This window comes from Mauremys reevesii, linkage group 12 (genome assembly GCF_016161935.1).
Source record: "Mauremys reevesii isolate NIE-2019 linkage group 12, ASM1616193v1, whole genome shotgun sequence".
NCBI classification, from domain to species: Eukaryota; Metazoa; Chordata; order Testudines; family Geoemydidae; genus Mauremys; species Mauremys reevesii.
In genome coordinates, this window is record NC_052634.1 from 26,033,318 (window position 1) to 26,060,426 (window position 27,109).

General features: G+C 47.6%; 3 non-coding genes across 3 annotated transcripts; 1 reads left to right on the plus strand and 2 right to left on the minus strand.

Moving 5' to 3' along the window:
* Positions 1–5,348: 5,348 nt before the first annotated feature.
* Positions 5,349–5,421, minus strand: TRNAY-AUA. The gene has a single exon. It is a non-coding gene; the product is annotated as a tRNA-Tyr (tRNA).
* Positions 5,422–8,527: 3,106 nt separating this feature from the next.
* Positions 8,528–8,601, plus strand: TRNAE-UUC. The gene has a single exon. It is a non-coding gene; the product is annotated as a tRNA-Glu (tRNA).
* A 6,023-nt stretch (positions 8,602–14,624) lies between these two features.
* TRNAG-UCC lies at positions 14,625–14,696 on the minus strand. Its single transcript has one exon. It is a non-coding gene; the product is annotated as a tRNA-Gly (tRNA).
* Between the last annotated feature and the right edge of the window lie 12,413 nt (positions 14,697–27,109).

Genomic DNA, 27,109 nt, shown 5'->3' on the forward strand with positions numbered 1-27,109 from the left:
TCTACCCTTGTCCCAAGCAGCACAGCGGGTGGGAATCTTACATGTACTGAGGTGACTTAGGAGCAGAAACCCCCCCATACCTTCCATGCAATTGGCACTTGCCCCTCACTGAGCAGGATTGAAACTCCTGCAGGGAGACTGCTGGGCCACATCCCCTCTGGGCATGAGCAAAGCAGCAGGGTGAAAAAAAGAACCTCGAAATGCTGGGGATTGAACCCAAGGCCACATACATGCAAAATGTGTGCACTATCACTGAGTTACATCCCCAGATGGGCTGCAGGTTACACTCAGAGCCCTCCTGTTTCCAGAGCATCCAGTGGCCTAAGAGCAGCCTGGGGGACACATTCCCTGCTCTGAGGGCCAAACCTGCGGTCCTGGAGGCTGCTGGTTCTTAGGGGTCACTTTGCAGCAGGGCCAGATTCGACGTGTGGGGCAGAGAGAGTGGGTGCCCTGGTCTCAGGGTGCAGAGATACACTTAGCCCTCTCCCCTGCATTGGGGGGGGGCGCTGCCACTCCCTGCTGGAAGGTCATGTGTCCGGGGGGGGGGGCACTGTGAGTCGCTCAGCACCTGACCCTGGTGGCAACAGTGCTGTGGGAAGCTCCAGGTGTGTCTAGGATCTGCTATTGCCACCTGCCTGTGAAGTCCAGCTTTCCCCAGCACATTCACTGTGGTGCAATGGGGTCACTGTTTCCATGGCTGAACAGCAAAGAATCACTCCCAGTTTCCCTTCTAGCTGCAGCAGGATTAGCCTGTGTCAGTGGTTAATGAGGTGGATCTAGTTGTAGATTGTTATTCATTCCCCACCTTGACAATTCACACCGTCCCTTTCCCATGCAGATTCCCAGCACCTCAGTGATCCTGGTAGCAGGGGTTGGGTCCTGAGACTTTCACTGTTCTTTCCCCCTCCACCTGGAGTGAACGCAGCTTTTCCCCCATCCCAGACAATCCATGAAATAACAACAGGGGCATAAAGAAAAGGGGAGGGAACATCTCACGGCCAGGGCTGGATGTGCTCAGGGCCCCCTGCTTGTCCATTGTTTCCATGGAATTTGGCCCCCTGCTTTGCACAAGGGACAGAGAAAGATCTTACTGTTCCTGTGTCTGTGCAAAGAAAATTGTGCTTCCCTAGGAAAGAGAGGCGGGAAATGGCCCCATGGAGGGACAATAGCCTCAGGATTGAGACCTAAGGACTCAGGCTGAGAACTGATTTAACCCCACTCATCTGGGATTTAACAAATTCTCTTCCATGGAGACACTGGGAACTTGTGACATTGATCCAGACTCTGGGGGTTCGGGCTGCTTTAACTCTTGGCAAAAACATGAACTTGATTCCAAGAAGGGAGAGAGGAGAAGCCTGAAGCTGACTTTAGTCCCAGGCTGGGGTCTCCTGAATGGTGGGAAACATCCTTGGCTGCTACCCAGGGACAGCAGCTACTGGTGACATACCAGGGCTGGGATGAGAGGGGAATGTTACATGGACTTTATCATACAGGGCACATCCTGCTTCTCAGAGCCCACAGGCGAGAATCTACAGAAGGGTGAGTCATTTCTCAGCTGCATTCTCAGGAGAAGCCGGTAGTCGTCCTTGACCAGAGACCCAGGAGAGCAACCACGGCAGTTCTGCGGAGAGCTCTGGCTGCCAGGGGATCCAGCTAGGAGAGGGAGTGCTGGGGGCTCTGGAGGGCCAATCCAGTGGGGCTGTCTCAGGAGTCAGAGGTGGCTTTGCCAGTGGGGAGGCGCTAGGTCAGATGTTGGTGAGGTGGGGAAGTAGGGACTACAGGATGTGAGGCTGGTTAAAATGAAACTGCACAAAAAACCCTCCCCCTTTGCTCCAGCTAAAGGCCCTACTTTGGCCTCTCCCCCTTTCATAAAAATCTCCATATCTACCCCGGCTCTCAGAAACCCCCTTTCTCCCATGGGTATTTTCATGGTTTCTTCCTTTTTTCATGGTCTCGTACAAATATTTTTGCCATCAAAATGATCAAGTAAATTTAAAATGAGAAAAACAATCAAACAACACATCTGTCTCTCCTTCACCAGACATGGTCTCTGTCTGAATTTGTCTACAGAACAGTCTAGGCAGGCAGAGTCACCCCTACATTTACTTCACATCAGACCCAGGACTTGCACCCAGCAGTTCTTGGGGCCGTGGGACAGAACTGAGCTTCACTGGCAGCAGTGAGGGAGGACGGTTGGGACTGAGCTGTCTGGGGAATATTTTAATCCTTATCTAATTTTCAGAGGATTCAATCAATGCAGCTTCCACTTCTCCATCTCTCCCAAGGAAATGATGTTTCTGTGCAAAGTACCCAAACCTTTTAACAATAAGAAGTTAAATGAAATGGCCACATGATGGCAACAGAACCTAAGAAACGTGTTAGTCTCTAAGGTGCCACACGTACTCCTGTTCTTTTTGAGGATACAGACTAACACGGCTGCTCCTCTGAAACCGAAGAGATGAGAAGCCATGTTCTTGTTCAATGTGCACTGAAGCTGAAAAAGGAGATGTTTCCTCTTTGATTCCTAAGCCCCCAACTCTAATCCACTAAACACCCCTTTCCTCCCACAGCCAGGACTAAAACCCAGGAGTCATAACTAGTGACCCCCCTTAACCTTCTCTCTGTGAGGAAGAAGAAGAAGCTCTGAGACCCCTGGGCTGTCCCCTTGCCACTCTGCCTGGGCTGCACTTGAAACCCAATGGGGTTTCCTTGGGCAGTTTTGAATCTTGCTCCCAGGAAGGGTGTAATTTTAGGAGCAGGTTCCAAATAGTGCAATTAACCAGCCAGAAGGGGCAGCAGGTATCGGTGCAGGAGCCATTGAAATAATCACAGCAAAGTAGTTCAGGGAAACTGTTATTAATGAAGTGTGAGTGAAAGGTGAGAATCTGATGGTGTCAGGGTCACACTAGAGGGCGCTGTGATGGTTTTAAATTTGTCATCCAACCCCAGCCACCACCTAGCACATGGTTTAACCTCTTCTTCTCTTACCGTTGCTCCTTATCAGGGAAGGGGAGAGAGCAAACGAGCAATAGAAACAGAGACCTAGTGACCGAAGCAAACATTTCTTTGCTCCTTGCTTGGCTCTGTCAGTTATTTGGGTACAAACTCACCCCCACCCACTGTCTGGGCTGGGCTCAGTGGGCAGGAAGAGCTCAGCTGTCAGTGGCACTTGGGGAGCTCGGGACATTACTGGGAGCTGCTTGAACGTTTAGGTGAAAACCACCTCAACATGGACACAAGGTCTAGGCTGCAGTAACTCATCTTGCATCTGCGGCTGTTGAAGCTACAAGGCAGAGGACTAAGTACAACATTTAAACTGATGTTTGACCTCAGAGAATAAAAAAAATGTGTCTGTGGAAAGAAGGGAGTCGAGTTCAATCCCTTGTCACCATCAATGTGCAAACCAGGAACCTGTTGCTTTGCATTCCTGATGTGTCACCATCATGTGGCTATTCTCATAGACTCATAGACTTTAAGGTCAGAAGGGACCATTATGATCATCTAGTCTGACCTCCTGCACAACGCAGGCCACAGAATCTCACCCAACCACTTCTATAACAAACCTCCAACCTATGTCTGAGTAACCTATTCTGTTCAGTCCCTTCAATTAAAAAAATGTGGTTTTTTTCATAGAAACTATATTTTCCTTGTAGAGACACAGGGGCAGATTAATCTACAAAGGGAAGGTGATCCCAAGGCAGTTCTGGAGGAGAGGGAATGTTTTCAGCATCACTAAATTATTTTGTTGTGCCTCACAGAGAGAGAAAGAGAGAGAGAAAATAAACCTATTAATCTGAGCTACCGACACAGTTCACAGCATGAAAAACACAATTTTGTGTTCAATGAGTTGTGTTCATTTACATAATATGAAAAATATGTATTAGGCAATGCATGAAAACCTCACTGCATTGAACAACCCACCTGATCTAGTCAATGTACTACAGCATATTTAAAGATATTAAGAAAGATGTGCTTATAAATCAACGTGTTGTGCCATTTACACACGTACAAGACACAGAAGAAACTGAATTATTTGAGCTAGTAAAATTTCCACTTTCTTACAGCATTTTAGTTCTCAAGGTTGTTTTAATTTGCTTATTTTTTTGGAACTAGAAATGGGGAAAGAGCACATTGAAGTCAGTGGAATTACCGCAATGAGGGATTAGTCTCATTATTTGCCACTAACAAAACCTTTGTTAACAGAGAGTTAACTTTGACTGTGACTATCTCTTACCTTCCAGAACATGGAGTTCAGTAAAACTCAAACTCTGGAGAAATAGGGAATACAGAGTGAGGGTACATGCCCAGATAACCTTAACTCTGCCCTCTAGAAGAGAATCCCTGATAGCATATGAGAACAAGGAAAGGTTTGGGGACAAATTACAGCTACTTCCCAAGAGTTTGTTTCTTCTGTAATTAATTGATCCTGGCCCCATCCATTGATCCTGGCCTGGTGTCTGGCTGTGGAATTTACTATTTACTATTTTTATCCCAGCATATTTAAAGATGAAACTGCTTTACAAAAGCTCCTTTAGTCTAGGTTATACAAACAGGTCACTTCCCAGCTAGTTCAAGGAGATGGAATTTTCCTGACCCACAGGGAACTTAAACTAACATGCTCAAGATCACACATTCCTTAGGAGAAAAGGAAGGAGAAAAAAAACAACCCACCAAACCGTTGCTGTTTCTACCCAAATGATCAATGAGACCAGAAAGTGAGACTGTGCAATTAACTGTCTGGTACTACACTGACTCTGCAGTTACTTGGATGCAGACACACCCAGCTCTACGGTTGGTAAACGTACAGAGATTGCTGCTGCTCATGAACTAGCAGCACATGACCTCTGAACAGCTGCCATTCGAATGTATCTGAAAGTCACAAGGAACAATGATCGGTGTTAAAGGAAGGCTGCCATTTATTAGAGCCCCAGTTGATGCCGTGTGCACAAAGAGAGGCTTGACTGTGTAACAGGGAGTTTGGTAAATCTTGGTTATTTTAGTTTTGTAACAGGCTCCTGTCCACCTCCAGTAGAGTTTTCAGTCCCAATGGCAACTTACTTACCAAATGTAATACAGACTAGTCCATGCCTCCCAAGTGGATGTGGTTCTTGTTCTTCTGCACATTGTAGCCCATGGAGGCCAAGGACCTGCAAATGTGTCTTCATGTGCCTTTGTTTAGTTGATGAAAACAAACCTAGACGCTTAGAGGATTGGAACTGATTTCAGCTGGGGGACATGTTTGCTAGGTTTTTGTGCATTGGCACAGGCAAACATTGAGTGCGTCCATTCATTTTAGGGATCCTTATTTAGTGGAGCTCCTGAAAATAGAATTATTTTTATTTAAGAAATTGGGACACTTGGATTTGAACGAAGGGCCACTTGATTTATAGTCAAACACTCTACCACTGAGCTATACCCCCATGACATTTGCATTGGCAAGTCAGTGATATTAAGGATTTTGAAGGACGGGCTCTGCCTCAGAGAGCTCCTTTTCTATTCCCAGGCCACAGGGGTTTTAAAAATGGGGTTTGATTAAACTTTATATACACATGTAGATACCACAGCTTGCACAGCCACCAACATAGCTTCCCCCCACTGACAGCTACCGCCTCTCGGGGAGATGGGTTAACTGCACGGACGGGACAGTTCTCTTCCCTCCGCTTAGAGCAGCTTCATTATTTATGAATAGGTGGGAAATAACCTCCTGAATGGACAGGAACCAATGTATCAAATATTGCTGTGTCTGCATTCAATATGGGTAACTGGTCATATTGGGCTGGATTAGTAGGAGCATTGCAAGCAGATAGAGGGAAGTGATTATTCCTCTCTATTCAGCACTGGTGAGGCCACATCTGGAGCGTTGCGTTCAGTTCCCCCCCCCCCACCCTCTCTGCCCCTCCCCTGAGACCCACCCTGTCCATCCAAACAGCGTCTGATGTTTTCCTGTCTAGCCAGCTTGCTTCCTAGAACGAACACTCCTTGAGTGGGGTGATCCACAGGGAGTAGCTCAAACCTCCACAGTGCCTGGGCAGGGGCAGGACATTAGCCCAGCAAGGGAGGGGTGTGGCAGTGACATCACAAAGGCCTTTTGCAGGACCTCAGACTATTGGTCAAAGGTGGTGGGGAGGTGGTGACCTCACAGAGAGATGCTGACATCAGCCAGGCAGGACAGGGGTGAGGGGCAAGGGGCCAGGGAAACCTCAGAGGCCCCTGTGGCTTTGCTTCAGCAAGTCTCCTTCTCCAGGTCTCTCTTTGAGGACAGAGAGAGTATTCGGGTTCATGTACGTGAGCGCCAGGGGGAACCTCTTTCGAGTTTTCTCCTTCCCTTTTTGTGATTTTACTAGAAAACAGCCATCCCTGTTTAGAAGGTAAGAGCCTCCTCAAGGGAAGGGATGTCCTGGGCGTGTCACAGTTCGGATGCCAGTGGCCCCCTACACTGTAAGGAAACTCCCACCATCCTGCTCTGTGTTCGCAGTGTGGGAGAGAGCAGCATCCATGGCGGTGATTTGCTCCTGGCTGCCGGAGCAGAGCAGCAGGCTCAGCTGTGAGAACTTCCCAGAGCGATGAAAGGGGAGGGGCCCAGCCTCTGTAGCAGGAATGCAGGGCAGGCGAGTTCATGGCGGGCATTGTGGGATACTGGCAGAGGCCAGTTATGGTGATATAATGAACAGCAGCATCTACACTGACACTCTGTCACTTTAAGTTTGCTGCAAAAAGCTCTAGACCTCTCATCGAAGTCGTTTTATTTTGTCAGCAAAACAGGGCAGTTTTGTCGCCAGACGTGGCATTGCAGTGTGTACACCAGCCACAAGCTGCCGACCGAGGTAGCATTGTGTGTTTTTCACACACCAGAGCAATATCATTCTGCTGAAACAACTTTGTAGTGCAGACGTGGCCAAAGATTCACTCACACACAGCTTGCAAGGAAAACATCACCTGCTCCTCTGCTTTGCAGAATCCAGACACAAGCAAAGCTTGTCAGGCCCTGATGGCAATGGCAGGGAGTCAGGTGTGGGCACACAGAGTGCTTTAGTTACACACAGGCACCATGGCGTAGCTGGTTAAAGCGTCTTTTTTGTAAACAGGAGATTCTGGGTTCAACTCCCAGTGGTGCCTTGTTGGCTGGATGTTGGGGTACCTGTTATTGGCTACTGTCAGAAGAGAAGTTTCAGAGCTAGATGGGTCTTTGGTCTAGCCCAGTGTGGTTTTTCTTAAGGTTTAAATTACACTCACAGACATTGATAATAGAGTTACTGAAAGTTTGGGAATTAGGAGCAGGTAGGTCAGTGGTCCAGTCCCCACACAGATGACCCCCCTCCCCTCTCTGGGACGGGGCAGGTCTGAGCTCTCACCCAAATGCTCATTGTGGCTGCCAGAATCTGTGGGCAGCTTGTTTAGTTTACAGCAAAGGTTGAGTCCTGCTTTGTGCACCATGTGTGAGAATGAAAATCCTAAACCTCCCTTTGAAATATCGAATGCAGCAGGGTGTGTTATTGTCCCTGCCCCAAAGCAGACAGACCAATGGTAATACTCCCCTGCCATTTTACTTTTTTGCTTGCTAAACTCCTTCTTATCTGCCCGGCCCAGGCTGTCCTCTGCCTCAGCTGCTGCTCCCGGCCTGCTCTAGAGTCAAACACGCAGGGCCCCCAGGGGAACAGAGGCTGGGACAGGGCAGCAGCCTGGGCTGGGCTGGGAAGATGCTGGGAGTTCTCGTTCCCTGAGAACTGGCCTGGCTCCCTTCTCAACAGCAAACAAATCAATTCCACGTCACCTCCCCAGAAAAACCAGCCTGGAGCCAAGGGCAGCAGGGGACGATTCCCTGCAGTTCCCACCGATGCAGGAGAGAACCCAGGGCGTTTCTAGCAGAGCTTATGGAACTGACGTGGGGAAACCAGCCTTTAATAACAGGCAGTTCCAGTTGAAGCTAAGTGTTTTTAACAATTTCTACAACATTAAATAACCCTTTAATCGTAGTGTCACCATCCATAACATTGCATCAGCCTTACAGGTTCCCAAGTGCAAAACTAAACATCTCTTCAAATCCAAGGGAGTGGAGATCAGTCAGTGTTCAGAGTCATCCCACATAAAAGAACCATGTTGTGGTACATACTGGCCCCATCATGTGGCCATCACCTTTCCCTCCTCTTCCAGAGTCAGAATGTGATCAGCTCCCACTGAGGGGGTGCAACACCCCTGCCTTGGTCTCTATGCCAGAGCTCCTATCAGCTCAGTGTCCTTCCCACAAGAGTTGGCTGCTGAGAGGGTTGCAATGGGTTAAATGAAGGCAGAGGAGGATTGTTCCTCATGGGGTTTTTTTGTGTGTCTCTGTGATCCTGCTGGAGGAAGCATCATTTGAGTTTGTTTCAGTGGCTTGGGTTGGTCTCAGGTTGTGACCCTGAGTACAGGGGTTCCTGCACTTTCTGCTCTTAGCCCCTCAGGGAATGGACAATGGAGCAGCTTCAGAAATTGGATAGAAAGTAGCCTAAGAAAGTGTAACATAAGTGAGAAGAAAAACAACATCATCACCTTCCTGGTGGTTTAGTGGTTAGGATTTGGCACTTTCACTGCCAAGGCCTGGGTTCAATTCCCAGTCAGGGGAAAAATGACTTTAAACCAAAACTGCTTTAGTTATTCTTCACTTACACCTAACAAATCCATGGTATTTCCCTGATTTCCTCAGGGGCAGCAAGCAGATCCCTGGGGTGGTCAATGGAAAGGGGAGGCTTCCTTCCTTCCTCTCAAAGGGAAGGACTTGAGGCCAAAAGCAGCAGAGGTAGAGCTGCAGTTGATTGCAGCTTTTGTTTTTTTCCGCTTGGGGTGGCAAAAACACTGGATCTGGCCCTGCTCCATGGAAGACAATTTGTTAAATCCCAGATGAGTGCAGTTCTATCAGTTCTCAGCCTGAGTCCTTAGGTCTTAATCCTGAGGATATTGTCCCACCATGGGGCCATTTCCCTCCTCTCTTTCATACAGAAGCACAATTTTCCTTGCACAGACACAGGAACAGCAAGATCTTTCTCTGTCCCTTGTGCAAAGCAGGGGGCCAAATTCCATGGAAACAATGGACAAGCAGGGGGCCCTGGGCACATCCAACCCTGGCCGTGAGATGTTCCCTCCCCTCTTTCTTTATGCTCCTGTTGTTATTTCATGGATTGTCTGGGATGGGGGAAAAGCTGAGTTCACTCCAGGTGGAGGGTAAAAAGGACCCTGAAAATCTCAGGACCCAACCCCTGCTACCAGGATCACCGAGGTGCTGGGGATTTGAGCAGGAAAGGGACTGTGTGAATTGTCAAGGTGCGGAATGAATAACAATCTACAACTAGATCCACCTCATTCATCATTGACACAGGCTAATCCTGCTGCAGATAGAAGGGCTCTTCCAAGGCTCTATCTTGCTTTCTCCAATGCCATGAAAGCCTGTCTTTTGCCCGCTAGCTGTTGTGACTTGAGCACAAGAGGGGACGTTTGAGCCAGAAGCCTGGCCATGCCCGGAGTCCTGTAGGTAGGGATGCGAGCTCCATATCCTCTCAGTCCTGAAGCTGGGCTGCAGCCTGGCCTGGGAGGCAGCCCTATTGGTTGACCTACTGGCCCAAAGTCACTTGGGCAGTGTTGGTCTTCCCCAGGGATGCTGAAGGGCCTAAGGGAGGGAGGCTTAATAATCCTTCCTATCAGTCAGGGCGGAAGGGGAGGGCTGCAAGAGTGGGCAGGTTGATGGCTGGGCCTTTTAGCATTCAGTTGCGGTTGAGGTGGGGAACGCGAACTGGGAGAAATGGTTGCTGGCCTGTGAGGAGTGGCTCAGCCAGTGGCGTAAGTGGACCTTGTCATTACCTACAAGGTTGTGATGCTCAAGACCCATCTGTGGGGAATTTCCTCAGCCAGGTATTTCCCTCTGCTCCACGAGTGCTGCTGAGACCGAACACGATGGCCTTCCACTTCTTGTGGGGCCATAGGACGTCCCTACCTAGTCAGGAGAAGTGCGGCTTTTTTGCCATATTAGAAGAGCGGTTGGGCCTGGTGGGCTTTGAAGCCTTGTACGGCTCTACTGTTTTGTGTTTCAATTTTCAGTGGTGGCTGAGCTGGAGGGCAGGTCAGGCCCGAGGGGAATGGCAGGGTAACCATAAAGAACGCAACTGACTCTTCCGATATGGCCGTATTTTCTTTTTACCCCACTGGGTGCAGCACCGGGTATGGGATGGCGAATGGTGGGGGAAGGGGGAGGCCCCCCCTCTACTTTTCTTCTACCCACACCTTACACCCTACACGATTTTCAGTGGGTAGCTAGGCGGAAGGTGCTTGAAGGATGGCTTCATCCGCAACAGTGGCCACCCTCACAGCCGCGGCGGCCACAGTGGCGAGCCCCACCCCCCCTTTGACTCAGTCTGAACAGAGGTCAATGTACCACTGGGTGAGACAGGCCAATTTTAGGGAGCTTCCTCTGAAGGTGAGCAACTGTCCCCAGAACTTACTGACAGGAGCTTTAAAGTATTTGCAAATGTGCACGGCCGGCATGTGCAGAGCAAAGGCTGCCCGGGGCACTGTGTCAGGCTCTGGCACCGCTTGAGACAATGGACCATCTTCAGCCACCAGGTGACCCAGGATCTAAGCCAGGAATGGGGTGAGGAAGCAAGTCAAGCTGAGCAAGGCAGGCAAAAATTCATCTCGCCTTCGTGGGCGCTCGCAATGATGCCCTTTTTGTGTGCCAGGGCTGACAAAAACCTCCCAGACAGAGAAGCAGCAGGCCAAAAAAGCCCTCTACACCAACATTCCACCCAAAGATGGATTACAAGCCGTCAGGAACAGTATCCCCGATAATGTCACGGCAAACCTGGTGCCTGAACTTTGTGACTTTGTCCTCACTCATAACAGATTTGGGGACAATGTATACCTTCAAGTCAGCAGCACTGCTATGGGTACCCGCATGGCCCCACAGTATGCCAACATTTTTATGGCTGACTTAGAACAACACTTCCTCAGCTCTCATCCCCTAATGCCCCTACTCTACTTGCGCTACACTGATGACATCTTCATCATCTGGACCCATAGAAAAGAAAACCCTTGAGGAATTCCACCATGATTTGAACAATTTCCATCCCACCATCAACCTCAGCCTGGACCAGTCCACACAAGAAATCCACTTCCTAGACACTACAGTGCTAATAAGCGATGGTAACATAAACACCACCCTATACCGTAAACCTACTGACCATTATACTTACCTACATGCCTCTAGCTTTCACCAGAGCACACCACACAATCCACTGTCTACAGCCAAGCTCTAAGATACAACTGCATTTGCTCCAACCCCTCAGACAGAGACAAACACCTACAAGATCTCTATCAGCTGTTCTTACAACTACAATACCCACCTGCTGAAGTGAAAAAACAGATTGTCAGAGCCAGAAGAGTACCCAGAAATCACCTACTACAGGACAGGCCCAACAAAGAAAGTAACAGAACCCCACTAGCCGTCACCTTCAGCCCCCAACTGAAACCGCTCCAGTGCATCATCAAGGATCTACAACCTATCCCTCACTCTCACAGATCTTGGGAGACAGGCCAGTCCTTGCTTACAGACAGCCCCCCAACCTGAAGCAAATACTTACCAACAACCACACAACAAAAAACACTAACCCAGGAACCTATCCTTGCAACAAAGCCCGTTGCCAACTCTGTCCACATATCTATTCAGGGGACACCATCATAGAACCTAATCACATCAGCCACACTATCAGAGGCTCGTTCACCTGCACATCTACCAATGTGATATATGCTATTATGTGCCAGTAATGCCCCTCTGCCATGTACATTGGCCAAACCAGACAGTCTCTACGTAAAAGAATAAATGGACATAAATCACATGTCAAGAATTATAACATTCAAAAACCAGTTGGAGAACACTTCAGTTTCTCTGGTCACTCATTTACAGACCTAAAAGTCGCAATATTACAACAAATAATCTTCAAAACCCGACTCCCACGAGAGACTGCTGAAGTGGAATTAATTTGTAAAGTGGACACCATTAAATTAGGCTTGAATAAAGACTGGGAGTGGATGGGTCATTACACAAAGTCAAACTATTTCCCCATGTTTATTTGTCCCCCTACTGTTACTCACACCTTCCTGTCAACTGTTGCAAATGGGCCATCCCAATAATCACTACAAAAGGTTATTTTCTCCTGCTGATAATAGCTCACCTTAACTGTTCACTCTTGCTATAGTGTGTATGGCAACACCCATTTTTTCATGTTCTCTGTGTATATATCTTCCTGCTGCATTTTCCACTGCATGCATCTGATCAAGTGGGTTTTAGCCCACAAAAGCTTATGCTCAAATAAATTTGTAAGTCTCTAAGGTGCCACAAGTACTCCTCTTTCTTTTTGCAGATAAATGAATGGAGGTTAAGTCCATGAATGGCTATTAGCCAGGATGGGTAAGGAATGGTGTCCCTAGACTCTGTCAGAGAGTGGAGATGGATGGCAGGAGAGAGATCATTTGGTCATTACCTGTTAGGTTCAGTCTCTCTGGGGCACCTGGCATTGGCCACTGTTGGCAGATAGGATGCGGGGTTGGATGGACTTTTGGTCTGACCCAGTATGGCCATTCTTATGTTCTTATGAAAGGAGGGGAAAGTGCCTCTGACAGAGTTTCTGTAGTGTAGTGGTTATCACGTTTGCCTAACACGCAAAAGGTCCCTGGTTCGAAACATGCTGGTTTGATTTTCCCAGCTCCTACTGGCCTGTCCCTGCTGTTGTAAGAGCAGCAGTGATTTCTATGCTCAAAAGGTCTCTTATACTTCCCCTGCTCCCACTTTTGTCTCCTGTCCCTTTCTGAATGCCTGTGAAGTGGCTTTCCCCCTCCTGCTCCCCCCTGGAATGCTGGTGGTATGAATGGGCTGGTTGAAGAGCAGAAGAGCTCCCAGGTAGACAAGGCATCTGGGACGCTAATTAGGCAGCACTCACACACCCAGAGCATGGACACTGCTCAAGGTGGAGTGTGACCAACCAGATGCAGCCAAGTCATCTCTAGTCGCAGGCCATGAGGTGCAGGCCCTTAAAAGGGGAAGGGACCCTGTGCTCAGGAGAGCACTCACAAGCTTGTACCTCCAGTGAATGCCCTTCGCCCGGACCGCCTGGCCAGTGGTTCTCTGCGTTGCATTTCATTGTGCGTCAGGAAGATTTACCTTCATCGCACCATCCATAGCTGCGCTGTGGGACACTTACCTTGCCGAATCCTGACATCTCCAGTGCTGTGCCCGTCCTGGGAGTGTGAGTATGCGAGTGCGAGTGTGACACCCCCCACTTCTTCTTTTGAGCTTAGCTGTCAGTATAATAAATGTGCTGCTTTCTGCCAAACTCTGGTGGGTCATTAGTCCTCCGTACGCTTACTAGCTGGCCCAATTGTGGGTAACATCTGCGATAAACTCAACCCCTGCAGGGCAGAGGGTGGTGAAATGAGCTGAGAAAAAGCCTTGGCATCAGCAGGGGAAAGCTAGTGGATCTGGGCTGGTCACCTTTTGAAGCCTTGTGGCTTGGTCTCCTCTGCCCTGGGAGGTTGGCCTATGGCGGCCGGCTCTTCCTGCTGGCCTCCTCTGTGTGACTTGCCAAAGGAGGGAGTGAGGCGGGAATGGGGCAAAAGAGGAAAGTCGAGCTGAGGAAGGCAGGGCAGAAGCTAAGTGCCTCAGTGCGGCTAAGTGGGGTTAGTAGAGCACCACCAGTCATTCTGCAAAGCCTGGGGAGGTGCAGTTGGCTGCTGGGAGGCAGAATCTTGTGCCTGCCTCTTGGCTTCCCAGGGGTGGCTACTTGCAGCCCAGGAGAAGAAAGATGGTTCTGGGTGAAAGGAAGACAAGCAAAGCTCTGGGAGGAAATGTGGGTGCGCGGTGCTGGCTCTGTGCTGGGGGAGGGGGTTGGGGTGCAGGAGGGGTGGCGCTTACCCCGGGCAGTGCAGCTCCCAAAGTGACCGGTATGCACAACCCTCTGGCAGCAGCTCCTAGGTGGGCGAGGCCAGGGGGTCTCCGTGTGCCGCTGCCTGCAGGCGCTGCCCCCAGAGCTCTCATTGGCTGCAGTTCCTGGCCAATGGGAGCTGTGGAGTTGGTACTTGGGCAGGGGCAGTGAATGGAGACACTCCCCCCACCCCAGGGGATGCTGGGACATGCCGGCCATTTCTGGGAGCGGCACGCAGGGACGGAGGCAGAGTGGGCAGGAAGCCACCTCAGTGCTGCTGGCACATCTCTGCACACCCATTGGGGGAGGGGAGCAGAGGGCCCCATGTGCTGCCTGGGGTAGGGGCAGTGCACAGAGTTGCCTCCCCTCCCGGGTCTATTACAGGAGTGGGTGGGTGGGGTCTTTTGGCCTGCAAGGTGCAGCAGGTCGGACTAGATGATCACACTGGTCCCTTCTGACCTTAAAGCCTCTGAGTCTAAAAGGGAGAGGGAAGTAAAGGAAAAAAAATAAACCAAACATTGTAATACCAGGATGACTCCACTTGCTCATTGTATAGTCTCACCCCTTTCTTCCTCCACTGGGTGTTGAATGACCTGCAGGACATTGATTCTCTCCTTCCCTTGCTAAACTGATACAATGTGACTGAAATTAAACCCATTCCCAGCAGAGAAAACATCACATCCCTGCATTGACTGGGAATCAAACCCAGATCAACTGCTTGGAAGGCAGCTGTGCTCACCACTATACCACCAATGCATCTGGCAAAAGTGCTGCTTATGCTTGCCGAATGAGGCTAGACCAGAATTGAGGCATTTTACTACCTGTTAAAATGTACTGGAGTCTCATCACTAAAAAAACCCTACCTCTATCTCCACCTGGGTTTGAACCATCAGCCTCTCAATTAGGTCACCAAAGTGGTTAATCACAGACACAGGTAACTACCCTACTTCCCAAGCTTGTCTATGAAGCACCTACAGGGGCACACCTGGCTAGTGAGGGAGGCACACTGCTGGGGTTATGAGGTCAGGCCTCACCCAAAGCATCGGTTTTCAGTAGCCATGGAGCTTCCCCCACTCACTTTGTCTAATTCACATGGAAAGTGCCAGACGAGGGTGATGAGAGCAAATTCTAAACTCTGAAATGAGGCGGTGGCCCATAGATTGGGATAAGGGGTTTGAAGAGCAAAAGCTTTAAAGATATAAAACCAGAGTCTCCAGGGGCAGGTACAGTACAACACCTCAACAGGGAGCCATTTGGGGGAGGGGGTTTCACTTCCTCTGTTCAATGTCCTGAGAGGTATTTTAAGATGAAGGTAACACCATGGCTAACAGTTGACTGGCACGTCCTGGGTTAAAGAAAGGAAGGGACTTGGGTTAATAGTCGGAAGATTTGTGTTACCATCACTGTCTGACCCCCCTTCAGTTCAGAGGTTTGTACTTTGTGGGTGGAACGCACAGACTCCTGGAGAGCAGGGGCAGCTGTTTCCATGGCAGAGAGTCTGGCACTTAGAAGACTTTCTACACTTGCTGTTTTGAAGCAATTCAATAAAATAACGGTGGAGCTACAATGTCCAGTCCAAAATTTCAGGCCCCCCCAGTGCAAAAATGCTATTTTAGGATCTAAACAGGAGGCTTCCGGCGCTAGGGCACCTGACCAGAGAGCTCAGTGGGGGGTGTAAGAGCTGCTGACTCTGAGGGTCCTGGGCTAAATCCACTTGCAGGCGGAAGTGTTTTGATTTACTTGATGGATACTGAGCACCAGCTACCAGGGGAGAAGCCCTGCCAACCTGCGGCCACTCCAGCTGCTGCCCCGGCGGGGGGAGCCCCAGGGGGCCTGCTGCTGCTCCGACCACCCCAGGAGTGCTGCTGCCAGGGGCCACCGAGCTGTGGCTGCTCCTGCCGCCCGCGGAACCACAGGAGGGAGATGATTTTTTGACAGTGACGGACGCCTCGTCCTAAAGGCCTTTGTCTGCCCCCTTCTAGTGACTGGTTGGTACAGGAATGCAGCCCTCACTCCTGAGTCTCTCTTGGGGAAATAATGTTTCTGTGCAAAACACCAAAGCTGTTGACAGAAAGGAAGAAAAGGAAATGGCCACACGATGGGACTAGGACATAAGGAATGAAACACAAGATGCTTCTCCCATGTGCATTGACTTTGAACCTTGTTGTTTGCGGTGTTGTCTCTCATGTCCTGGGACCAACATGGATACAACAAGGGGGAGGAGGTCACATAATATCTTCTAAAGGACCAAGGAAGGGAGTATTATTTACTCCTTCTCATAACACAAGAACTAGGAGGGGTCACCATATGAAATGAATAAGCTGCAGGTTTGAAATGAACACACTTCTCTCAATCTGCTGGCAATGCTTCTAGTAACGCAGCCCAATCTGCTGTTAGCCTTCTTGGCAACAAGGGGACTGTTGACTCATATCCAGCTTCTCATCCAGTGTAATCCCCAGGTCCTTTTCTGCAGAACTGCTGCTTAGCCAGTCGGTCCCCAGGCTGTAGCACTGTATTGGATTCTTCCTTCCTAAGTGCAGGACTCTGCACTTCTCCTTGTTGAACCTCCTCAGATTTCTTTTGGCCCAATCCTCCAATTTGTCTAGGTCACTCTGGATCCAAACCCTGTCCTCCAGCGCTTGGATTCTTTACATGCTTTCACAGAGTGAAGAGCACATGTTCCATGATTTCATATGGCAGAGTTTTATGCTATAGGGAGCTTTCCCTGTGTGAATTTGACAGGTGAATCAACATAGAGACACATTGTGACCCTTCTCAGGGAGCTGAGGGCTGCGAGTTTCCTTGTTGCCACCTTCCACTAGGAAGAGGGAGTTTTGCATTTGGCAGCTGGATGTTAGTGACCAAACTCACCCAGCCCATCAGGCACTCAAGGACCCTCCTCTGAGCTACAGCAGCCACCCTAACCCCTGAGTTTCTTCAATGTGTCCCCCTCTGGACCACGGCTACTGTATCTCACACAGCACTTGAGTATAGTTATCAAACAAGCAGAAATTTATTTAACAACCAATAGAGATTTAAACAAACGTGAATGATGGAAATCAACTGTTACCAACTAAACAAAATCAGAAAATGCAACCTACACTTATTAATAGTTACCTTTCCTATGTAAGTAGATTCTCACCTCACACTTCAGTCAATTTCACTGACTCCTAGTCCCTAGGAGCCACGGCCCTGCCTTTCATGAAGTGCCACTGTGTTGCATCGCAGGCGTATATGAACAAAGCTCTTCAGTCAGTTTGATTGGCAGCAAAGTCATTTATTTCTCTCCAGCATACATCTTTATACTCTTGAAGCAGGCAAGCAAGCAGTTGCTAATTGGTTAACAAAATTTACACAGCCGCAGCTGTAACCCCATAGGGTAATTATCATCCTAACACCTGTTTGACTTATCATCCTATTTACTGCCTACCAGCAGATAAAACTAGCCTCGACCTTGAAGTCTAAACACTTCAGCTCTCACATACTTATCTGCCAAGTTCCCACATCTCCCGCCTTTTCTCAAAATAAAAAAATAAAAAAAAGAAAAAAGGCATAAGCAAAACATTCCCAACTCATAACATCATAACACTACAATCTATCACAAACCAAAATTAAAACTTTATAAAACCAACCTATATAACCATGCAATTCTTAACATAACCGCAACACCACCAAACAAAACAAAGCACAACAAATAAATGGTGTAAATTCTACAGGATTCCCCCTTCTCTATAGCACACCAACTTGTGGCAAACTTCTAATACAAATCATCCCTCAGATGTCAGGCGATCAATCTGACACGGAGGGGGTACTAGAAAAAAACAACATAAACCACATAAAACGCAAAAAACAATTCTGGCCAGAAACAAACAAAAAAACAAACAAACAAACATAAAACACTTAACATAAATTTAACTCTGTAAACAAATGCATGGTATATCAAATACTAAGCAGCTAACATCCATATTCCTCAATTATCTAAAATACAAAAACAAATATACCCCTACTGGGCAATCAATCATTACTTAAAATACACAAATACCCTTATTAATTTCAGACAAAACAGGGGAATCACTTCATCAATTAAATCATTTACAGTAATACAATTGCATCTTGGCTTACTTCTAAATTCAAAGCTATTCACAGCTTAAGGGTTCTTACTATTAACTTCTACCTTTAAACCCCCCCCCCCCAAAAATCACCACTTATATACCCTTAGCCTAATACAATTACAATAACATAACACAATATAGAATCTTCAACTAATGCAACAAAATTATTTATGACCAAACAATTGCAAACTAATTTCTTTGCTTAAATTTATTTACAAACATTTCAAAAACACCAAAAACTTTTCTCTTTAGCATCTTTACAAAATTCAACTGCTATTCCCTCCAGCAACCACAGAGTTAACTTTGTACTCTGCCTAACATTACTCGCTAGTAGTTAATTACCTTTTCTATCAACTACACCCTCAAGGTTATCAACCAGTATTCCAAGCTTGTTGTCTGTTGCCCGCCGCCTGGCCCCGATCCTTTTTTCCTCTTCAAGTTCTCTATCTATTGCGTGCCTGCCTGGGCCCGATCCAAAGCACTTTACATAAAGGTATTTTGGGTCACATAAATTCAAAGCCATTCTCCCAAATTACCTAAATTTATGCCTAAATAACACCATAAACTCCCCCCCCCCTTTGAGAATACTCAACAAACCTTTTGGCTGAGTTTTCTCAAACTTTAAAAACAAAAAACAATTAGGCTCTAAAAAACAGGGGTAGTAATGGGGGGGTAGTAATACCATTTACAATCCAATTAGGGAGGGCAATACATGCTAAAAAAAAATTCCACAACACAGGGCGCAGCCTGTAAAATAAACCCCAAAATCCAATCAATACCACATTTTTTAGCAGGAGTCCCAAATTTTTTCCTGCCAGTGTGCAATTCTTTGCTTCTTTACCAGGATCAGTTCTCAATGCCCTTTTAGTCAGGAATTTCTAGACATTGGCAATATCAATGATGTGAGTGTTTTTTCTTCTGTTCCACCACCATCGTGGTTCAAGTTCTACGGGGGAAATTATCAGGATATCATCCTATACATTCAGGCAAAGCAAAAATTATTTCAATCAATTAAATCAATCAGGGAGGATCAAACAAACGGGATCCTGGCACAGCTAACAAGCAGTTGTTCTCCAGGGCTCAGGGTGTGTACATCTTGTTGCTTTCTCAGTCATTCCATCCACCATTGCAGCAGTCATCTCTAATACTGACACTGTTGCAGTTTCTTCAGTCCTACTGTTTGCAGCCTCAAATCCTGAATGAGCAGTGGTAATATCTTGGACTAGTTCAGGAAATAGTTTTCCAGGCACTGCTTCTAAAGGCTTTAAAGTTTCAGCTGAGGTTTCCATAGATGTTACAGTTTCTGCAATGATTTGTTCTTCAATTGCTGCAGCTGTAACAGGCACAAATGTTTTTGAGCCCCAGAGCTTTCAATACTAAAAATGGGTGAGCCAGTATCTGCCAGCTGCACAGCTAAATTCTCTTGCTCCTCTTCGTCTCCTTTCCACACACAGGCAGTTCTTGAGGACACATGGCGCTCTGTAGAGGGGCCCCATTTACAACTGCCCTGGGCATTCTGATACTAGGTTAGATGGCGCATCTCCTACATCATTCTGCATGGGGCCTCAGCTGCAACCGCTTCAGTGGGCTCTGATTCCAAGGTAAACACAGTATCTTCTACCTCTGTCGTCACAGGTGCCTCAGTTACCCCACTCTGCATTGCATCCCCAATAAAAGCTCCTGAGTGATCTGCCGCTCATCGGATCCCTGAAGCCGAGCAGTTCGGGTGGGCTTGCGCAAAGTGATGTCCATAGCAAAGGCAGTGTGGGAGGGCCAGTGGATCCAAACCCTCGAGACCCGCGGTCAATCGGGGTCGATCGGGGCACACATCCCTTGAAAGGTATTAACTGAGCAAGACGTGTACCAGCAGTTATAGTCACAGGGGGACAAAGGGCACGTACCATTATCCCAATATTCCCCGTATAATCGGCATCAATAAGGCCAGGCAAAACAAAAATACCTTGTTTTGATGTTGACGAACGGCCAATCAAAAGGGCACTCAGGCCAAATCCTAATGGACCATCGGTGTTGGAAGGAAGAACTTGAACCTCGTCAGTCTCTAAAACTACATCTGTCGCTGTGGCCAAATCCACTCCGGCACTGCCACGGGTTGCTCCGGTGAGGTGTTCCAGGCAGCCGGGTTGGCGGGTGGAGGCACTTGTGTCGTCGCGCTCCTCCGAGGGGCGCTCCGTGATCCGTTTCCCGGCAGCGGTGTTCCATCCTTCTTGTAACGCGCCCAACAGTCGGTGGCGCGATGTCCAAACTTATCACATCGTGTGCAAGCGCCAGTTGCAGCTTCAGGTAACACATCAGAGGCCCGCTGCCCATTTTGCATAGGGCAGTCCCGCCGGAAATGCCCGGGTTTTCCGCAACCAAAACAGGGGCCGGCTGGCCGGGTCGGTTTTCTAGCCCCCCGCTGTCGCCCGAGCAGGGGTTGTAACGCCACGGCCAGTGCAGAGGCCTGTGCCTTAGCATGAATTGCTGCCTTATCCGTCTCCTCAAGCATAGCGGCCCTACCACATGCCTCAATCATTTCCATCAGGGTCGCAGTCTTGGGCAAGGTGGCTAATATACGGCGGCAAGTGGGATTTGCATTCTGGGTTGCAAGATCAAGTCCAACTGCAGTTCTGGCCTCTGGCGTCAGATTAGGAGATCTATCAATAGCCTCTCGAAGGCGATCCAAAAAGGTGGAATACGGTTCCGATGGGCCTTGCATAATTTTAGCGTAGGGAGGGCTCGGCTTTCCCATCTGGGGCACCGCTTTAAAGGCAGCCAAAGCCAGTTCCTGCGACTGCTGCAGGATCCGGGGATCGAGGCGGGCTTGCAAATGCGGGTCAACAAAGCGACCGGCTCCCAAAAACATATCAGCAGTGGCCACGCGCCGAGGATCATCATCCGGTAAATCCAAATTGCGGACAAGAGCCAAGTCAACTCTCTTAGCCCAATCATCTTTCCACAACAATTTCTGTGTAGGTGTAAGAAGCATGTCAGCTAGCTTAATCGCATCATACGGACACATTGCTTGGCCAGCAAATACCTGTTCAATGATAGACTGTACATACGGATTATCTAGTCCATAAGCCATGATCGATTTCTGTGCCTCACGGATCAACTTCCAGTCCAAAGGGGCCACCGTCTATGATTAGGGTGTTGAGGGTCTGGCGCAATCACCGGAAAGGCCTCTTGTGTTAGACCTTCTAGGATGGCTTCTCTTAAAACTCCATGCCAGCGCTGGACCGGATCCGGAGGGTCCCCAGTTGGAGGGTCCCGGGGCCAGGCGGGCGGGGGCGAGTCGAATGAAAGCACTTGTGAAGATGCGATCGCGATGATCCAGGTGGAAGACCTTCCAATTGGTCCAACTTGTCACATATATGCTGCAGCTGTCGACCCTGGCGCTCCATCTCCTTATAGAAGGCATCAGACTGAGTAAACTGAGTAAACGTAGTCAAATCGGGATATGGGTTCGATGGCACGTTCCACCCGAGCCTCCTCTGTCCCCGCAATCGTGGCACCCCAGGCCCCGTGGACACGGCATGGCTTTGGAGGGGGTGCATACGGCAAGGCTGTCTCCATAGGCTCGGGCGTATCGGGGGGTAACGGGACCGTAGCAGGATCAATCATGTCGGGGCCGATAGCCACATTGGAGGGTAGTGGGGCCGTAGCAGGGGCACCATCATCCATGGGGAAGGGGTCGGAAGCCAAAGGTATCACCGTGTCCTCACCACCGAAAAACTCTCTGGCTCCAACCGGCAACACAGAAGGCATTCCGGCGTTGGGCGGCAAAGCTCAGAAAGGGCCGCCTGCACTCCTGCCTCGGCCGTGAGAGTTTCTACTATCTCCTTCGCCTTATTCCATACTGGACTCAGGGAGAAGGCCTCCTTATCGCCCTGAGCCACCGACTTCCAAAGCTCGGAGCCTAGCCGCTCCCAAACAGTTTTATCAAAAATTGTACTTGGTTGAACAGAAAGTCCCCTTCTCTGTCCCCACCGCAGCAGACGGGATAACGTATCAGAGGGGAGCTTCTCTCCCTGCCGCTCCGCGATGCGCATCAAACATTCATGCACCGTCCTTTCTTCCGCTGATGCAGTGGTTCCCATATTAGCTGCTCACCTCTGGGCTGGGGTGTGCCTCCCTTTTCAGACGCCCTGCGGCTTGCCACTCGACACTGAGCTCAGGTGCGCCCCTCTTTTCGGACGCCCTACGGCTCCTAGCCGCTCAACACTGAGCTCAGGTGCGCCCCTCTTTTCGGACGCCCTGCGGCTCCTAGCCGCTCGACACTGAGACTCAGGTGCACCTCCTTTTCTTCTTTTCAGTTCAGGCCACCAACACTGTCCTCATTCAATCACGTCGGGGTCACCATTTGTTGCATCGCAGGCGTATATGAACAAAGCTCTTCAGTCAGTTTGATTGGCAGCAAAGTCATTTATTTCTCTCCAGCATACATCTTTATACTCTTGAAGCAGGCAAGCAAGCAGTTGCTAATTGGTTAACAAAATTTACACAGCCGCAGCTGTAACCCCATAGGGTAATTATCATCCTAACACCTGTTTGACTTATCATCCTATTTACTGCCTACCAGCAGATAAAAACTAGCCTCGACCTTGAAGTCTAAACACTTCAGCTCTCACATACTTATCTGCCAAGTTCCCACACCACTGGTCATTAGGAATCTCCTTTGTGAATAGACCCAGAGTGTTTTTCTCCACCCTGTTATGAACTGAATCAGTCTTTTGTCTTTATATTCACAGAAAGGACAATCTCCTCATTCTCATATTGTCCTTGTCACTTCCACAGGGTTTCGATGTCTATAATTTGTCTTTGATGGTTTTCCATTGGCTTTTCTGGGTTGGTGCAAAGGCTGACAATGGAGCAATACATCACATAACTGGCTAGCAAGGGACAGGTGCCAATTCCCTCCCACTGGAATGGGCCATCCCCACCAAGACCTATGGTTGGGGTGACTCACTTTCACAACAATACCATATGGGCATAATTTTCCATGTACTTACATTACCCCTTAACTATGACTCGGACACACCTCTCGCAGTGATTAGGAGTATCAATAATTTACAAGCTTTCAGTAGAGATCTCACTGCTATGCTTCCTGGATAAATATCATAAAAGCAGTGTATTAGCTGTGAGGAGTTTGTCAGGTCTGAGACAGGAGTTGCTTGTGAAGAACTGTGACCCCCTTTGCCAATTGGCACCAATGAGCTTTTGTCACAGATGCACTGAGCTATATAGTCACATCCTGATAGAACAGAAAGGCCAGCACAAAAAAACAGAGAGAGGAACAATAAGATACTAAAATGACAATGGCTGGAACTCTCCATTTCTCTCAGTCTTTGCATTCATGGGCACTAAGAGCTGTAGCTACAGTTGAGGAACCAGGTGAGCGGACAGCTGGCTCCCCCTCCATACGAGTAACTTTCTTACACATAGGGAGATGGGTCAAATTTGGAATTGATGTTAAGGCTGTGTCTACACTTCAAACACTGGAAATATTCTTCTGACAATCTAACACTGTCTACACTGGGGCTCAGGTCACATTAACTACTTCTCTCAGTGGAGAGGACTTTTCACACCCCTGATAGATGTGCTCTGCCAACACAGCTTTTCAACATCGACCAGCCTTTAGCTGGCTTATTGACCTGAAAGGCAATGGATTTCAGTCTTTCTTTATATTGATGGTTGATGAGTGCAGCTGTCCTACCTGCTGGACACATCCTGTGACAGATGTCAGGCCTTTCCTTTGCAAATTAGAGAAGTGGGGAAGACAGTGACCCTTACAGTCTAAGTTGGTAAAAATGTATACAACTTGTCACCTCGAGTAGCTTTCCTTTGAATAGAAATTGACTTAGAAACTAAACAAAATAAATTCTATTTGAAAACACAAAATATTAAAATGTATACTGGGCCAATATTCTCTTATACACACTTTCTCACACACATTCTCCGACCCCAACCTTTGGAGTGAGGTTTTCCACCAGAACTCCTTACACTACAGGGGGTAAATTAAATCAAATTAACTTTTCAAGATTAGCCACCATTTCCTGTACGACTAACAAAACAAAACAACAAAAGACAACTTTCAGTTTTCCAAAATACTTCAGATTATCACACATTTATTCTCTTCTTCTTTAACCAATAACTTCACCAATAATCTCATTTTAATAGATGATAAAAACATATTCAAAGATCACAAATTCTTATCATATATGTTAGTTTTCTTCTAATGCCCATTGCCAAAAACTGAACCTTGGCTCAAGATGTGGTTTGTCCCAACCACTTCTGTGAGTTCATATATCTCAGGATCTTCTACATTATGTGTTGGTGGAAGGGGTCTCCTATGTGGGAATCTTTGCATCATGAGGAAAAATACCTCTCGTGTCACACACTTAATCTTTCAAAGTGAGAGAAGATAGAGAAGTGATGTAAATGCATAAAACACAAGAGAGAACTGTCTGGTCTACACTAAAGACATTTATCGGTTAACTATATTACTCCGATGTGTGAAAAATCCACACCACTGAGCAATGTAGTTACACAGCCCTAACCCCCTGTGTAGATAGCGATACATCAGCAGCAGAACTTCTCCTGCCAAAAGAGCCACTGCCGCTTGCGAGGGTTGGACTAATCAAGTCCGATGAGAGAAATCTCTCCCATTGGCTGAAAGCGTCTGTAATAGCAGCGCTACAGCAGCGCAGCTGCATTGGTGCAGCTGCACCAACATCAGCTTTATTGTGTAGCCATAGCATCAGACACAAAACCATAGAATCAGAACTCAACATGCGAGTATCCAGAAGTCTGAAATTGGAGCCTGATACATTCATTGCCTCATTGGTTACCATCATTTCTACAGCCTTGAAGTCCTTGTTACCCAATCAGGCAGCCAGTTTGGGATCCACGGGGAAGGAATGTCCTTTGAAGCGCTCTCTCTTTGGATCCAAATGGTAAAGGATGATTGTTCTCAATGTAACCTGGCATCCTTTGGAACTGTAATCAGTGACACTGAACTAGGAAATGGAGTTGTACAAACAATTTTCCTTGGGTCATTGGTCACCATAGCTTCCTTTACTGGGGTGGAAACCAAGAACTGGATGTGGACTCTTTCAGCCCCAGCTCTTTCCAAATCCTTGGTCTTGGTTAGGGTAAATTTACACTTCTCCGAAGTAGAATCCTTTACAAAACCACTCCAAATCTCAGCAGTGTTAGTGAGGCTTACCAAAACATGGAGGCTTACCAAAACATGCCCAGCTTTTCTTTAATTTGGTGGCACAGTTCCAGGCAAGGGACTGGATACAGGGCTGGATCACAATCTTCATTAGTGACCAGAGTTGGAGTTTCTATTCAAAAATAGCTATTTTTCTGCAGCTATTAGATTTCCAAAACTGATTTGATTCGATATACATTTTAGCACCTACAAAGGATAAATTCAACAAAACTCCACTTCTATTTCCTCAACATCTGCATCATGAAGGGCAGCATCTCTGATACAATAAGATTAGCTAGGAAAGAACTTCTGTAGGGCCTGGGTTACAAAGGCTTTGGAACCAAATACCTGGGCATTGTGCCTAGTTCAAAAATCACTTAGCATGGAATTTTCTCCCCAGAACATCTGGGACAATATTGACTTAAACAACTGAACTATACTGTGATCATATGCACTTCCTTCAGTTAGTTGGGGTTCTGCTGTTGTTCACCATTTCTGAGTAGAGATTTTAAATCACTGCTGTTTCTTTGTTAGCCTGTCCAGTAAATTGGAGAGTTCTCTAATGCTGACAGAACTGCACTTCAACCTTTCTCCATGACATCATGCAGGGATGGGGAAAAAGCAAAGGTGAAGTGGGAAATGATGACTTTAGCAAATAGTCATTTGTCTTAAATTCTCCAATAAATCTGAGCTACATCCTATCAAACTGAACTACTATCCAACTGAGTGACCAAACAGCCTTCAGGAAAGATAGAAACCCACATCACAGAGAGCTAGAATACATGGCAATGAAAGTGTGAAGTGAAATTCCAGAGCAGGTTACATCTGATTATTCAGAATCAGGACAAGAGATTCTCCCATCACATTCTCCTCTGATCCATTCGAACATACTTCACTCAGCACTGTCTCAATAGCCAGTTATGTTTATTTACAAAATTTTTAGTATCCAAGCATTGCTATAATTTGGGACAAAACCACTCACAGCTTGCCAGAAGTGGCTTTACCAATAGATGGAACCTGGGATTTAAACTCCCAATGATCACACTGTGTTTGGGATCCATTTGAATTCCCCTTCCAGGTCTTTGACACTTTCATCTCCAGTCAGAGTGACTCTGATATAAGATTAAAGAAGTCAAAGCATCATCTCCAAGCACAGACAGCTGAGAACTGTTCCTCACAGGACACTTTGAGAAGTGAATGGATAGAATGTGATGATGATAACCTCTGCATGGCTCAGACAAAAGGTAACAGTTCTGCAGTGATGGGGAAGGAGGGAATCTCTGCGTCTCCCATCTCCTTCCAGTGTCACAGAGGCTGAAATTACACTTTTTTTCCTGCCCCTGCTCCTCTTCATTTAACTATAATTTGAAAAATTCCCATTATATCTGCTCTTCAGCACAACCCAGAGCAACGTGAGAACAAGTGGCAATGATACAATCAGTATCACTAGTGACTAACAATAACTTTGAAATAGGAGGAATAGTATGAATGTGATGCTCTCTGGTTCCTGATAGGAAGGACACACTAGAATTACTCATGGGATAATGGAGTTGATAGAAAGGACAAATGGGTCCACCTCAAAACAGGGCAAACGGCAAAAGGCAAAAATGGGCCACTCATCTGGTCAAACTGAGGAAGAACCATGCTGCAAACAGATCAAACACCTTGAAAAGTTACTATGTGGGAATAAGGAAAATTATTAAAGAAAAAAAAGTATTGATAGCCCTAGAGGTGTTTATGTTGTAGATCTCCCCTGCAGATTCTCTGATGACTAACATGGGCTAAGTGCCCACAGAAGGTTTTCCCGCACTCACGGCATTTATAGGGTCTCCCACCGTGTGGAT